The sequence below is a fragment of the Perissodus microlepis genome, chromosome 1 (genome assembly GCF_051167445.1).
Source record: "Perissodus microlepis isolate ML-2025 ecotype Zambia chromosome 1, ASM5116744v1, whole genome shotgun sequence".
NCBI lineage: Eukaryota > Metazoa > Chordata > Actinopteri > Cichliformes > Cichlidae > Perissodus > Perissodus microlepis.
In genome coordinates, this window is record NC_140461.1 from 222827 (window position 1) to 236906 (window position 14080).

Below are 14080 nucleotides of genomic sequence, written 5' to 3' on the forward strand. Positions count from 1 at the left end.
AGTGCAGGAGGTACAGGTGAAGAGGCCATGCTGCTGGCGAGTCAGATAAAAACTAAGCTAGTGAATCCCAAAAGACACAGTAAGTGAATACTGTAAATATATTTAGCGAATGAATCAACAGAAAGTGCACTCTGGATAAAGCACATGAAGATTACAATATGAAATAAGATGTTATCTGTAGGTGTTTAAATAAATTGGCTACACAAGTGAGCTACAAAAAACACCACTGTCTATTGTAACAAGAACAGGAAGTGACACTCTACCACAGAGAGCGCCAACACCAACCTTCACGTAAACGACATGCTCTACCCTATACCCACCTGAATGCCAACACCTGAATCAACCGTTGGTATCTGGCCCTCCAGCCCTAAGTTAAGGTTAAATTAAAGTGATCCATAGTCCAGAAGCACAGATGGATGCGGCCAATTTTCTCTCCCACTCATAGGGGGTGAGGGTTAGGCTGGACAGCTCTTCGGCCTAAGTCAGTGGGTTCAGGGGGAAATAGTGGAGGCTGGAAGAAATTGTTGTTTCTCATTATTTCCATCATGTCTCCCCTGTTTCACTAGCGTGCTGGGACCTGGAGGAGAGAAGAGCGAGGGAAGGCAACATATCCAGTGATAGCTGGAACACTGTGTATAAAGCCCTGTACATAAAGTATCACTGTTCACATGACACTGTGTGCAGTAGGTCCTACTTCACATGCATATTTAGCAGGAATAATAGTTGAAGACATTATGAGAATGTCAGAATATTCTTGTTTTTATTTTTCAGTTTTGTCTTCTTTATAGAAGTGTAAAGCTGGATTGTGTTAAAACTTATTTTAAGGTCTCAGATGGAAAAAAAACAATCCAGGCAAAGTTACCTCTGCTCTAATCTGTAGTATTTTAAAATGAAAGTACAGGTACACTGTGGAAGGGCTAAATGGTTTAAATCTCTCTTAATTCACTGCATTTAAAGAGAAACCTATAGAATGGTTTGATTTCTCCTCACAAGTTTCAGTTTTTCAAAGCACCATTCTTGTGTGAGCGCTGCAGTGTGTTGGCTTTCATGCCAGGTTGTGTCTCTGTAATTTTTTGTAACATCATGCATGATATTGAAAAGGTTGGTGTGTGTGTGAGAGAGAGAGAACATGGGTTTCCTGTCAGGCATGTGTATCTCCAGAGTTTATGAAGCCCTCAGGGCAGCCCGTGGCTCGCCTGCAGCATCTGTTCCTATACTGCAAGAGCAACAGCAAGACACACAGAGTGCTATCGTTGTCACATACACACACGCATGAACACACAGTTTTTTAATGTGTGTATTTACATAACACCTTCTGATCAATATGGAGTAATGCCAACTGTTTAAAACCCACACACATAAACCCACACACACAGACAGTATACCTGTAAGCCCTCGCAGACAGTCCAGTGTGTTCCTCTTTCTCCAGTTTCCCCGTTTCCTCAGAGCTCATAGTCGGTTGCAGGATGAATGTAGCTGCAGTGTGAAAGGTGCCTGTTAGCGCCACCTAAACACTGATTACCTGGCTTTGTAGGTTAAGTCTAATTACCTGATGGAGTTGCCTACGTGGGTTTCTCCTCCGTGTGTCAGAGAACTCAGAGAAAGCCACTCATTATCACAGCCAGACTAGCTTCAGCTTGAGGTTGTTTTACTTTCAGCACCCTGAGGTGTCATTATGGCTGTCAAAGACAATCAGGTGGGTTACACACATGAATGGTCTATGCACTCTCACATTTTCTAAAGCAACAGGCCTATGAATGAATCTGTGGTACCTTTATGGTACCCGTAGAACATAAGTCAGCCTGAGCCATTGTTGGTATTAAACATCTGTTTAATACCAACAATGGTAGATAACTACTGTAGATACCTACTGTTACTAAAACCTAACTGAAACTAAATATGTGTAACCCACATACGTACATATTAATAAGGTTAAAATGAATATGATGAACCAAAAACAAAAGCAGGAACCAGGCCACAGCTTTGAGAAAAAGAAATGCTTAGCAAGTTAAACGCAGAGTTAGAATCCAAATATTTCATCATCAGTGGATCGGAAAAAGAGGCAGATTATTATGTATGATGGTAGATCCACACACCAGGTAATAAATATTTTCAAAAACTAGAATCTAAAGAAACTATGAGATGTGAAAGTACAGATATGAGAGATGAGATCATATGCAGCTTGAGATTTTAGCTCATTGTTTGCTTTCTATTGGGCAAAAAAAGTTGCTGCTCTCAATAAATACTGAATGATCCTGGACATGTTTATTGAATCAGTCTGTTAAACTTCACACTAGAAGATATAAATAAATGTATTATCTCTCACATTGATGTAATCTGTTTGTAATAACATCACGAATCATGTCCTGCTTACTGAGGCTTTGTGCACATGCAGAATAATAATAATAATAATAATAATAATGGATTGCATTTATAGAGCGCTTTTCGGGACCCCTCAAAGCACTTTACAATACCACTATTCATTCACTCTCACATTCACACACTGGTGGAGGCAGCTACAGTTGTAGCCACAGCTGCCCTGGGGTAGACTGACAGAAGCGAGGCTGCCATATCGCGCCATTGGCCCCTCTGGCCAACACCAATAGGCGAAGGTGAAGTGTCTTGCCCAAGGACACAACGACCGAGACTGTCCGAACCGGGGCTCGAACCGGCAACCTTCCGATTACAAGACGAACACCCAACACTTCAAAAAGTCAAAAGTCCCCCTCTGTCCCCTTCTGGCCGCCTGTGCCTCAATTTTATTCTGCAACCTAGACATCCACATTACTCACACTCTCACATAACACATACATATAGGGCCGTGGGGGTGGGCACGTTTTACAGCATCCAGAGGATGGTCGTTGTACTCCAACCCACCTCTGGCGCTGGTGCCCTACCCTCAATTTTAAATGCATTTAGACGCTAAGGGTTTTCGGGAGGAGCCGTGCTGCTCTCTGAAAGGAAGCAGGAACCATGCTCTCCTGAGTTTTAAATGCACTTTAGAACAGCACACAGCAACACTACATATGAGCGGGTGTAGGGAGGTTTGAGGTCTTCACTCACCCCGGTTCTGTTAGCCGTCAGGGCCGGGGGGCTGGGAGGAGGTGCTGGCCGTCAGACTGGGGTCTGGGATGCGGGGCCTCCCTGCTACTGCAGATAAGGAGGTGGTCCGCTTGCCTCCACCCCAGAGAGAAGGGTTACATCTCCTGGGTCTAGGTGCGGCTTGCCCCTCTGAGGGCGGGGGTACCTGGACCTGGGATATAGAGTATGTTTGGGGAGTGCGACTGTCTGTGCAGTGTCTATTTGTGTCTGTCTACACGTTGGGTGAGTGCCGAGTATTTGGTTGTGCATATGGGGGTGGGAATGCACGTTTGTGTCTGCGTGTGCCTGTTCGTCTGTGTCTATATGTCAGGTTGGGTTTTAGACTCAACCTGTCTGGGTACATCTCAGGCCCTCTAAAGTACGGAGGCCCATCTCCCCTCACCACACTCCCTGCCGGTGGCTGATGCCCTCAGACATTGGTGTGTTGGTGGTCCTTGTCGTCTGGGGCTGGGCGCTCATGTATTCAATTCAATTCAATTTTATTTATATAGCGCCAAATCACAACAAAAGTCGCCTCAAGGCGCTTCATAGATACAGAGAAAAACCCAACAATCATATGACCCCCTATGAGCAAGCACTTTGGCGACAGTGGGAAGGAAAAACTCCCTTTTAACAGGAAGAAACCTCCGGCAGAACCAGGCTCAGGGAGGGGCGGCCATCTGCTGCGACCGGTTGGGGTGAGAGAAGGAAGACAGGATAAAAGACATGCTGTGGAAGAGAGACAGAGGTTAATAACAGATATGATTCAATGCAGAGAGGTCTATTAATACATAGTGAGTGAGAAAGGTGACTGGAAAGGAAAAACTCAATGCATCATGGGAATCCCCGGCAGCCTACGTCTATTGCAGCATAACTAAGGGAGGATTCAGGGTCACCTGGTCCAGCCCTAACTATATGCTTTAGCAAAAAGGAAAGTTTTAAGCCTAATCTTAAAAGTAGAGATAGTGTCTGTCTCCCGAATCCAAACTGGAAGCTGGTTCCACAGAAGAGGGGCCTGAAAACTGAAGGCTCTGCCTCCCATTCTACTTTTAAATACTCTAGGAACAACAAGTAGGCCTGCAGAGCGAGAGCGAAGTGCTCTAATAGGGTGATATGGTACTACAAGGTCATTAAGATAAGATGGGGCCTGATTATTTAAGACCTTGTATGTGAGGAGCAGGATTTTGAATTCAATTCTGGACTTAACAGGAAGCCAATGAAGGGAAGCCAAAACAGGAGAAATATGCTCTCTCTTTCTAGTCCCTGTCAGTACTCTTGCTGCAGCATTTTGGATTAGCTGAAGGCTTTTCAGTAAGTTTTTTGGACATCCTGATAATAATGAATTACAGTCGTCCAGCCTGGAAGTAATAAATGCATGAACTAGTTTTTCAGCGTCACTCTGAGACAGGATATTTCTAATTTTAGAGATGTTGCGCAAATGGAAGAAAGCAGTCTTACATATTTGTTTAATATGTGCGTTGAAGGACATGTCCTGGTCAAAAATGACTCCAAGGTTCCTCACAGCGTTACTGGAGGCCAAGGTAATGCCATCCAGAGTATGAATCTGGTTAGATACCATATTTCTAAGATTTTCAGGGCCGAGTACAATAACCTCAGTTTTATCTGAATTAAGAAGCAGAAAGTTAGCGGCCATCCAGGTCTTTATGTCTTTAAGACATTCCTGCAGTTTAACTAATTGGTGTGTGGTATCTGGCTTCATGGATAGATAGAGCTGGGTGTCATCGGCATAGCAGTGAAAATGTATGCTATGTCTTCTAATGATGCTGCCTAAGGGAAGCATGTATAATGTAAACAGAATTGGTCCTAGCACTGAACCCTGTGGAACTCCATAATTAACCTCAGTGTGTGAAGAGGACTCTCCATTTACATGCACAAATTGGAGTCTATTAGATAGATATGATACAAACCACTGCAGTGCAGTACCTGTAATACCTACAGCATGTTCTAATCGCTCTAATAGGATATTATGGTCAACAGTATCGAACGCTGCACTGAGGTCTAGCAGGACAAGCACAGAGATGAGTCCACTGTCAGAGGCCATAAGAAGATCATGTATGTACCGGCTCAGTCCTGGTGGCCGATTGGCGGGGCCTGGCGCCTGTGGCCCGGCAGGGGCTCCTTCCGGGGGGTGGGATGCCCTCAGGCCTCTGGCCTCTGGGCCTGAAGCTCGGTCCTCTCTGGTACAGCTGGCTGCCGGCAGAGCCCGCGGGCACGCCACTGCAACCCCCTCTGGCCTCTGCTCCGTAGCTGCGGGGTGACCTCTCGTTTGGGGCTCTACTCAGCTCTTCCCAGGAGGGTGGCACGGTTCCCCCCCCCTTTGGTGGTCCTCCTCGGGTCCTTGTACTCTGGGGCCTCTGGATATCTGGGGCCTGGATCTCCTCCATACCTGCTTCATACCCTGGTGGACGGGGCTATGGCTCCCCACACTCCCTAGCAGATCGTTACATGGAGAAACCTTTGGAATACAAGCATGCTGATCCACACAGGTATGCACACAGGTGTACACATGGGTGTTCACAGACGCGGACTACACCTTTCTTGGCTGCTGCCTCAAAGCACATTGTGCGCTGTCTATCTTGCGTGCTGCACAATATCGTTTATTATTTAGTATCTACTGTTATCTACTGCTAGCTAGTTTATTGTGATGGTGCTGTTTTTTTTATTATGTTGCTCTTTGTTGTTTGCTTTCTCTTCTGTTTTTTTTCTCCATACAGGTGATCCAGGTGTTTTTTTTTTGTTTTTTTTTCTTTCTTCCCCCCCTTCTCACCGTCTCTTCTCCCCTTTGGTTTTCTTTCTCTCCCTCTCTTTCTTTCATTCTTTCTCCCTATCCTATCCCCCAGTCATGTCTGTCCCGTTTGTAGCAACCGAAAATAAAATAAATTCATAATTATAATAAAGGTCAATCAAATGGACCAATATGGCAAGGCCATGATGATCCACTTGGTAAAATAAATCCGCTTGGCATCTTTCTTGGCCTTAAGACAACAATTCTGATGGCTAAAGATCCAAACGGGACACAAAAAAAAAAAAAGTCAAAAGTCAAAGTCAAAAAAAACTTTATTTATCCCCAAGGGGCAATTAAGATAGATGATACCTTGCCGACCGTACATAATACACAAACATCACATTGGGGAGACAGGTCAGGCTAAGTAGTACTGGCCGGTCGACCACACGAGCAGCAAACTGAAACCATAGAAAATGCACAACATGAGGAAAGACGAGGAGAAAAAAGGAACTCCCCCCAGACTGAGCTCCAACAGGGAGATCAGTTTGAGAACAGGAAAAAAAAAACAACTCAGCACATGAATCATCACATCTCACAACATAGAAGACATAAGCTTCGAAGGCATTTGGAGGGGGTGGGGGGGTGAGTGTAGGTATGTGTCAATGTACATGCCTATGTGTTCGTGTGTGTGTGTGTGTGTGTTCAGCCGATAGAAAGTGTCCCTTCACCCGGTTAGGCAAAAGTCAACAATCTTCCGTCGACGCAGGTGGCCTTGAATGAGGGGGAAGAAAGTCACAACAAACAGTCTTATTATCTAATGGAGAATTTGTTATTCCCTTCAGCTTTTGCCTTGAGCATCCAGCTGGCGCCAGGGGGGCCACATGAGATGAAGATAGTAGTTGTTTTGGTTAGTGCGAACAAACTGCTTCCAATTTTACAGTAGGTCTAATGTCCATCACTGGTCACCAGGTCTCTCAATTCCCGTTGTTCTTCTTCAGATGTTATCCATATAGCAGAGCCATGACCTTCTCCAAGATCGTATCCATATTGCGTTACGAAAAACACAGTCTGAGTACACACAGCCCTGCCCATTGTCTATCATGTCGGCCAGCCTTGTGGGATTTTGAACAACTGTAGTCGCTTCTTGTTTTTCGATAAGCCAGGTCCGAGCCAGCTCCAATCAGCCAGAACTCTGTTATCATGGTTCCGAATTGGTAGATGTCATTCAATGTCCTCCATCGAGAGTGTCGGCAGACACACGAAGGCAACCAACCATCCAACCATCGAGTATCCAGCAGCAAACATCTCCGCAGCCCACGAGTTTGCCAGTTTTGCTAAGGGACCAGTTGATCAAATCCATAATTCTTCTTTAGGTTTTTAGAGAACAAGTCTGGGAGACTCTCTTAGGGTTAGACAATAAGCAAGACTATACAAGACATGAGAAGCCAAGCAGGAAAGATAAGGGAGAGGGAGAAAGTGCGTCCGCCTCCATCAAGAGCCAAGAGAAGTGTACATATATAAAAATTCCCCGCTCAGTCCGACGGCTGTCCGTGAGCGTCTTCCTCCGTTCTTTGGTCTGGAGCAGGGCGGCCCGAGTCATACGCCAAGCCCGGCGGCACCTCCGGAACGGTGTGCTCACCTTCAATGGTGGGAAGCAGAGGCGGTTGGTACCCCAAGGATGCTTCAAATGGGGACTTGCCGTGGCAGTGAAGGTGTGGCTGTTGCGCGCGTACTCTATCCACAGAAGCTGTTCACTCCAGAGCAACTGGTGATGCGACGCAGCGGAGGGCAGCCTCAAGCTCCTGATTTGCTCGCTCGGTTTGTCCATTTGTCATATGCCGTGGGAGTGTCTGGTCAGGTGTGGTGCAGGTTCCTGTTGCCCATCCCCTGGGGTGGAGTTGGCCAGCTCATCACCTGCTTCCAATTTCCGGGCATCCATCTGGAGGGTTTTTAAGCCAGCGCTGCCTGCCACTCCTCGCCAGTTCGTCCTGCTACTAGTAGTGGTAAACTTGCTCCCCACTGTGTTTGGCATCTGTCTGCCTGGATCTTGGATTAACGTGTTCTCTGTCTCCAGTGTTCTCCAGTGTTCTCCAGATACATCACCCGTCGTGCTCATCAGCAGCGCTGGTTGTGTTTTTACTCTGTTCTCCAGTCTACCTAGAACCCTAGGACTACATACTCACCATCTCCTTGGCCTGCCCTCCTGCCCATGCTTCAACGGTGGATCTCTCTCCCCTGGACACCCTGGAACCTGGACCAGCTTCCCTGCATTCTCAGCCATCCCTGGGATGCTCCCACGGCAACCCCTCCCCTGCCTAATAGCCGGTGTTTCCAAGTAAGCACAAGACTCTCCACTAGTACCACTCACCTCAGCCCTTTAATTGTTTCCCAGATCAGTAAAACCTCTCTCCTGTGTTTGCAGAAGTTCCTGCCCGTGTTCTCCTTGTGTTCCACATCCGTTTCTCCATCCTCTGGTCTCCCTCAGTTCCTGCGTATAGTTTCTGTTAGCCTTGCTTAAGTAGTTTTTCCCTTCAATAAAATTGTACATAGTTTGAGCAATTGAGTCTGCTCTTGAGTCCACAGCATTTTTGTTTGTGACACATTACTCTGTGGGTGAAGCTGCAGTTTCCGATTTGGGGGTACGTGCCACTCCACCACTGCTTGCACCTTCTCCGGGTCAGTCCACACGCGCCCGATCTTTACAAAAAACCTCCCGTAAGTCATGGTAAATCCTTGGGACCGCTGAAAGGTCCAGAGGGTCGAGCGGCGCAGTCGTGGGCTGTAAGGAGATGGGGGGAGTGGGGGCCCTGAGGCAATGCATGTGACAGTTGACATTCCATCCCATTACTTTCCCTTTCTCCCAGTCAATATGAGGATTATGAAGCACTAACCAGGAGTGGCCCAACACTAGTGCAGTGAGCAGTGCTTTAAACGCAAAAAAACAAATTCTCTCCGTGTGATTGCCCGAAAGAGAGAGAGAGAGAGAGGCTCAGACACATGGGTTATGTCGGGTAGGCGCTGACCTGATAGTGCGTGAACATGGAGTGGGTTGGCCAGTGTCTCTAGGGTGATATTTAATTTAGCGGCAAGGGTGGTGGCAATAAAATTTCGCTTTCCACCGGAGTCGACGAGCAGAGAAATGGGAGGGAGTCTGAACGCATAATTTAGCTGGGAAGAGGAGTCTGTGGAGAGTGTTATTACTTGATAGATCGCCCACCAATATTCTCTCCATTACTGGTGGGCGCGCCCTTTTGCCAGTGCCGGGCAGGAGGAAACCAAGTGGCCCTTGCAGATGCAATAAATGCACTCAACTGATAAAGACAGATCAGTTAAGCTGAATCATAGATTTACACACGAAAACTTTACTGAGGCTAGAGGCTCACTAACGTGTCTCACACAATCATCTAGCGATGAGACTGTCTGCGTACCGACCTTAAATGGCAAGCACATGATGGACAACACGTGTGTGTGCCAAGGGTGGGAGCCCGCAGTGAGCTCCGCCCAGGCGGAGAGGTGAGAGAGAGTAAACAAAAACACATGTAGCCTTGCGGGGCCGGCCGGGCAGACACGGGGACTATGACAAAAACTACATATTGTGTCAGAGTATTCTTAAGTTTTTCAGGCCTTTCTGGTCTGTCAGTACAGTGATAAGTCAGAGTGGGCCGACAGGGCTGCCTTTTGTTACTGATTATTTTGATTATATTCATAGACAAAATTTCTAGGTGCAGCTAAGGTGTGAAGAATAGAGGGTTTGATGGTTTCAGGATCTCATCTCCTCTTTTTTGCATGTATGCTTGAAAGATGAGATCTCTGGATTTGTGTTCATTTAATTTCAATTCAGTACAATGTAATCTTTACTCGAAATGATCGAAAGCTAAGTGATACAAGATCAAAGGATGGCACATTCAAGATTTATCAAAGAAAATTGAAATGAAAATCTAAGTTATGTATAATATATGAAATGTCTTTAGATAATATTGTAAATAATAATGCTTTATGAAAAAGTTTTATTTGCTCTCACACTAAATTATTGCCCCATTTCCCTATCACCCCAGTAGTCCATAGAATGATGGTTAAACTACCACTAAGTGTTAGAATATAGTCATTTTTAATAATATCACTAAAAACTGTCATGGACTGTGGTGGGAGACCGTGGAGTAGCACGTAAAAAATCAAACTTTCAATTGCTGAGCTTACAGTCATTTCTTTCACAATTCAACAATAAAAGTTGAGTTGCCCCATAAATTCAAATACATTAAAGGTTTCAACTAATCCTTTAATGTTTTGGAGCAAAAGTTGGTCTCAGATGAAATTTATTACTGGCAAAATGAATGAATTCAAGTTTTACATGAGTTGAAGCTGTTGGCGCCTTTCTGTACCTGAGCACGCATGTGCATCTCATATTTTTGGATACTACGGGGTCCACTCTGCACTTTTGCAAGGACTGAAAGCCACCTGGCCGTCTGCCTTAATGCAAACACGAGGCTTCTTACACCAGGAGCTGGATGCAGCTAAGGTCGTTCATCTCAACTTTCTTAAGGCAAGTAATGTTTCTTTTATTGTGTATTTATATGTGTTTACTACATCATTTAAGAGTCCCCCTAGACTGTTTTACTCAATCATGCTGCTTGAATGCCCTCGTGAGCAACTTGAATGTTTTCCATCATAAAATAGTGCTATAAAGTTTTGGTATAAAAATCGCCATGTCACAAAACAATGAAAATCCGACAAACATCCCTACCAAACAGGCGCGCTCATGTCTGACAAGCCTCCGCGACACCCCCTACGTGTATTTCATGAAGTGCAGGCTGTGGCCGCCATACCACCGAACGAAAAAAATTCAACCATTTCAACCTGGGTCGAAAGTGCGGACTTCAAATTCAAATTCAAATTCAAATTTTATTTGTCACACACACAACCATACACAGTATGACATGAGGTGAAATGCTTGTAGCTGTGCAATGCCCGACCATTAAATGACAGTGGTTTTACAGTATTTACAGTTTACAGGTTATACAAAATTTACAGATTTAACTTAGAAATTTACAGTAAAAAAATGTGCAAATAGCAGAAAGAGATTATAAATTATAGGAAGTGTGCATGAAGAAAAACCAGAGTGCCTGTGGTGATGTGATGTGTGTGAGAGTCCAGTCTTATAGTGATGTGATGTGTGAGAGAGTCCAGTCCTACACCTGGTTCAGGGCTCTGTTTTGGCCTTAAGGGAGCGGAAGCGCTTCCCAGACCTCAACAGTGAGAAGAGTCCATTGTTGGGATGGGAGAGGGCCATCATAATCTTCCTAGCTTTGGTCTGGCACCGCTTGGTGTAGATGGACAGCAGGTCAGGGAGCTCTGATTGAATGATGCGTTCGGCTGAGCGCACCACTCTTTGCAGATCTCGTCTGTCCTGCTTGGTGCTGTTTCCAAACCAGGTGCAGATGTTTCCCGTCAGGATGCTCTCGATGGTGCAGGAGTAAAAGTTCTTGAGCACCTTCAGTGGCAGATGGAAGTCTCTAAGTCTTCTGAGGAAGAAGAGACGCTGACGGGCTTTCTTAACCAGGGAGTTGATGTGACAGGACCATGACAGGTCCTGAGTGATGTGGACACCCAGGTATCGGAAACTGTCCACTCTCTCCACTGGCGTGCCACTGATGATGAGGGGTTTGTAATTCCTCGCCTGCTTTGTAGTGAAGTCCACGATCAGCTCCTTAGTCTTGCTGACGTTTAGGAGGAGGTTATTCTCCTGGCACCAGGTCTCCAGGTTCCTAATCTCCTCCAGGTAGGCCGTCTTGATGTTGTCGGAGATCAGGCCCACAACAACAGTGTCGTCAGCAAACTTGACAATGGAGGTGGTGTCTGATGTGGCTACACAGTCATAAGTGTACAGTGAGTACAGCAGGGGGCTTAAAACACAGCCCTGAGGTGCTCCAGTGCTGAGTGAGATGGAGGGGGAGACTTGTTTTCCCACCCTCACTGATTGGGGACTGTCTGTGAGGAAGTTCAGGATCCACTGACACAGTGATGAGCTGAGTCCTAGATCCGTCAACTTGGTGAAAAGCTTAGAGGGAATTATTGTGTTGAATGCTGAACTGTAGTCCACGAACAGCATCCTAACATAATTCCCTCTGCCAGTGTCCAGGTGACTCAGGGATGTGTGGAGCAGGTGAGATATGGCATCGTCTGTGGAACGATTAGTCCGGTAAGCAAACTGAAGTGAGTCGATGGTGGCAGGAAGTGAAGAAGTGATGTGATCTCTCATCAGTCTTTCAAAACACTTCATCACAATTGAAGTCAGTGCTACTGGACGGTAGTCATTGTGGCAAGCGGGCTGTTGTTTCTTTGGAACAGGGACAATGATGGACTGTTTGAAGCACGTGGGAACCACTGCTTGGGCCAGGGAGAGGTTGAAGATCTCCGTGAACACCGGTGCTAGCTGGTCAGCGCAGGCTCTAAGGACCCGGCCAGGGATTGCATCTGGTCCTGCTGCCTTCCTGGTGTTCACCCTCCTGAAGGTGTTCCTCACGGCATGCTCTGTGATGATGAATGCATTTTCTTCACTCACTCTAAGAAATAAAACATGGGCTTTTTAAAAATTAATTCATAGTTTTATGTTCAATATACTTAAAATTGTTAATCTTATGGGTGTAATTAATATTTTTAAATTTGATTTAATTAATTCTAAACCGCTTTAATGTTAAATAATATTGATATTTCCAATTTATTGAACACATTTAATTAAATCCAAAGAGCCTTTCCACATCCTTTCTGAGCATGCGCAGAGAATGAAAAAAAAATCTTTGCGCATACGCATTGACCTTCTTCATGTACGCCAGTGTGCTTTGGCCACGTGTCTGGAAAGAGGGATTAATCACGATTCATCCGTTGGAGTTAAGGTAATTTCTTCCTATTTTTAATAGAATATAATTTAACTAGTACTTTGTGATAATATATGGCGTATATTTTTCCGGTAAATATGTGGGCCGTATGTGTTCTGTAGGTTGTAGCATTTTGTAGCATTTTGCTAGCATTGGAAACATTCAAGAGGTTGGAGACAGTAGATTGTGTTTATCAAAATTGTTCTTTCAAAACTAATGTGTATGGTACTTTCCAGACACACAAGAGTAGAAAACATTCTTCATGCATGCTAAGAGATTTCAAAAATGAAATAGTGAAAAGAACTGAATTTACAAGTAAAAATTATCTTTCTGAGGAGTCTGCAGATGAAGGGCCCTCTGACTTGGATTGTGAAGCTGGTGTAGTTAGTGAAAATTTGGAGGAAGCTGTAGTTAAAAACCTTGCCTTGGTTTTGTTAAAGTTGGTGGTCTTTTCACATGTACCAACATCAGCAATTGACAATTTACTCGAGGGGCTACATTTTCTATTCACTACTTCTGCTTTACCCTTAACAAATAGCTTAACTTTGGCCGTTCTCAAGGAGCATAATATTGAGGTTAGTGCATCGCTAGTGAATGAGTTGTGCACTGCATTATACACTGGAAATCCACTACTTAGAAGTATTGCAAAAGGAGGATCACTTGAAACAACATTTAAGCGCAAGAAGTTTTACTATGAAAAGTTTAATGTTGTTGAGCCAGAGGAATATGTTCTAGAGGAAAAAACAAAAAAAACCTTTCAATATATTCCACTGCTAAAGTTATTGGAGCAGTTACTTCAACGTGAAGATATTGTTGGAAAGCTAGTTGAAAACTATAAAAGGAGTCATTCAAATTCACAACTGCTTACATGTTTTCAGGACGGTGAGAATCAGAAGAACAATATTTTTCATTATGCCTATATATTGATGATTTTGAAGTGTGCAACCCACTAGGAACATCTCGCAAAAAACATAAACTTTGTGCGGTTTATTGGATTCTGGGCAACTTGCCTTCTGGTTGCAACTCAGCCCTTTCTTCAATCTACTTGGCACTGTTGTGTAAAAGTGAATTCATTAAATCTTTTGGTTATGAAAAAGTACTTGAGCCTCTGCTGCGTGATTTAGTCAGACTTGAGAAGCAAGGTTTAGTCGTGCCCCTCCTTGGTTCGGTTATCAAGGGTACAGTTCAGTGTGTCGTTGCTGATAATCTGGGGGCCCATGGGCTTGGAGGATTTGTGGAGAATTTTTCAGCTAATTATTTTTGTCGTTTCTGTACAGCCCAGCTTTCTGATATAAATACGTGTGAGGTAAAGACAGGATCATTTGAACGAAGAACAAAGGAAAATCATCGGCTTCATATCAAGACTGCTCAAGAACAAGGT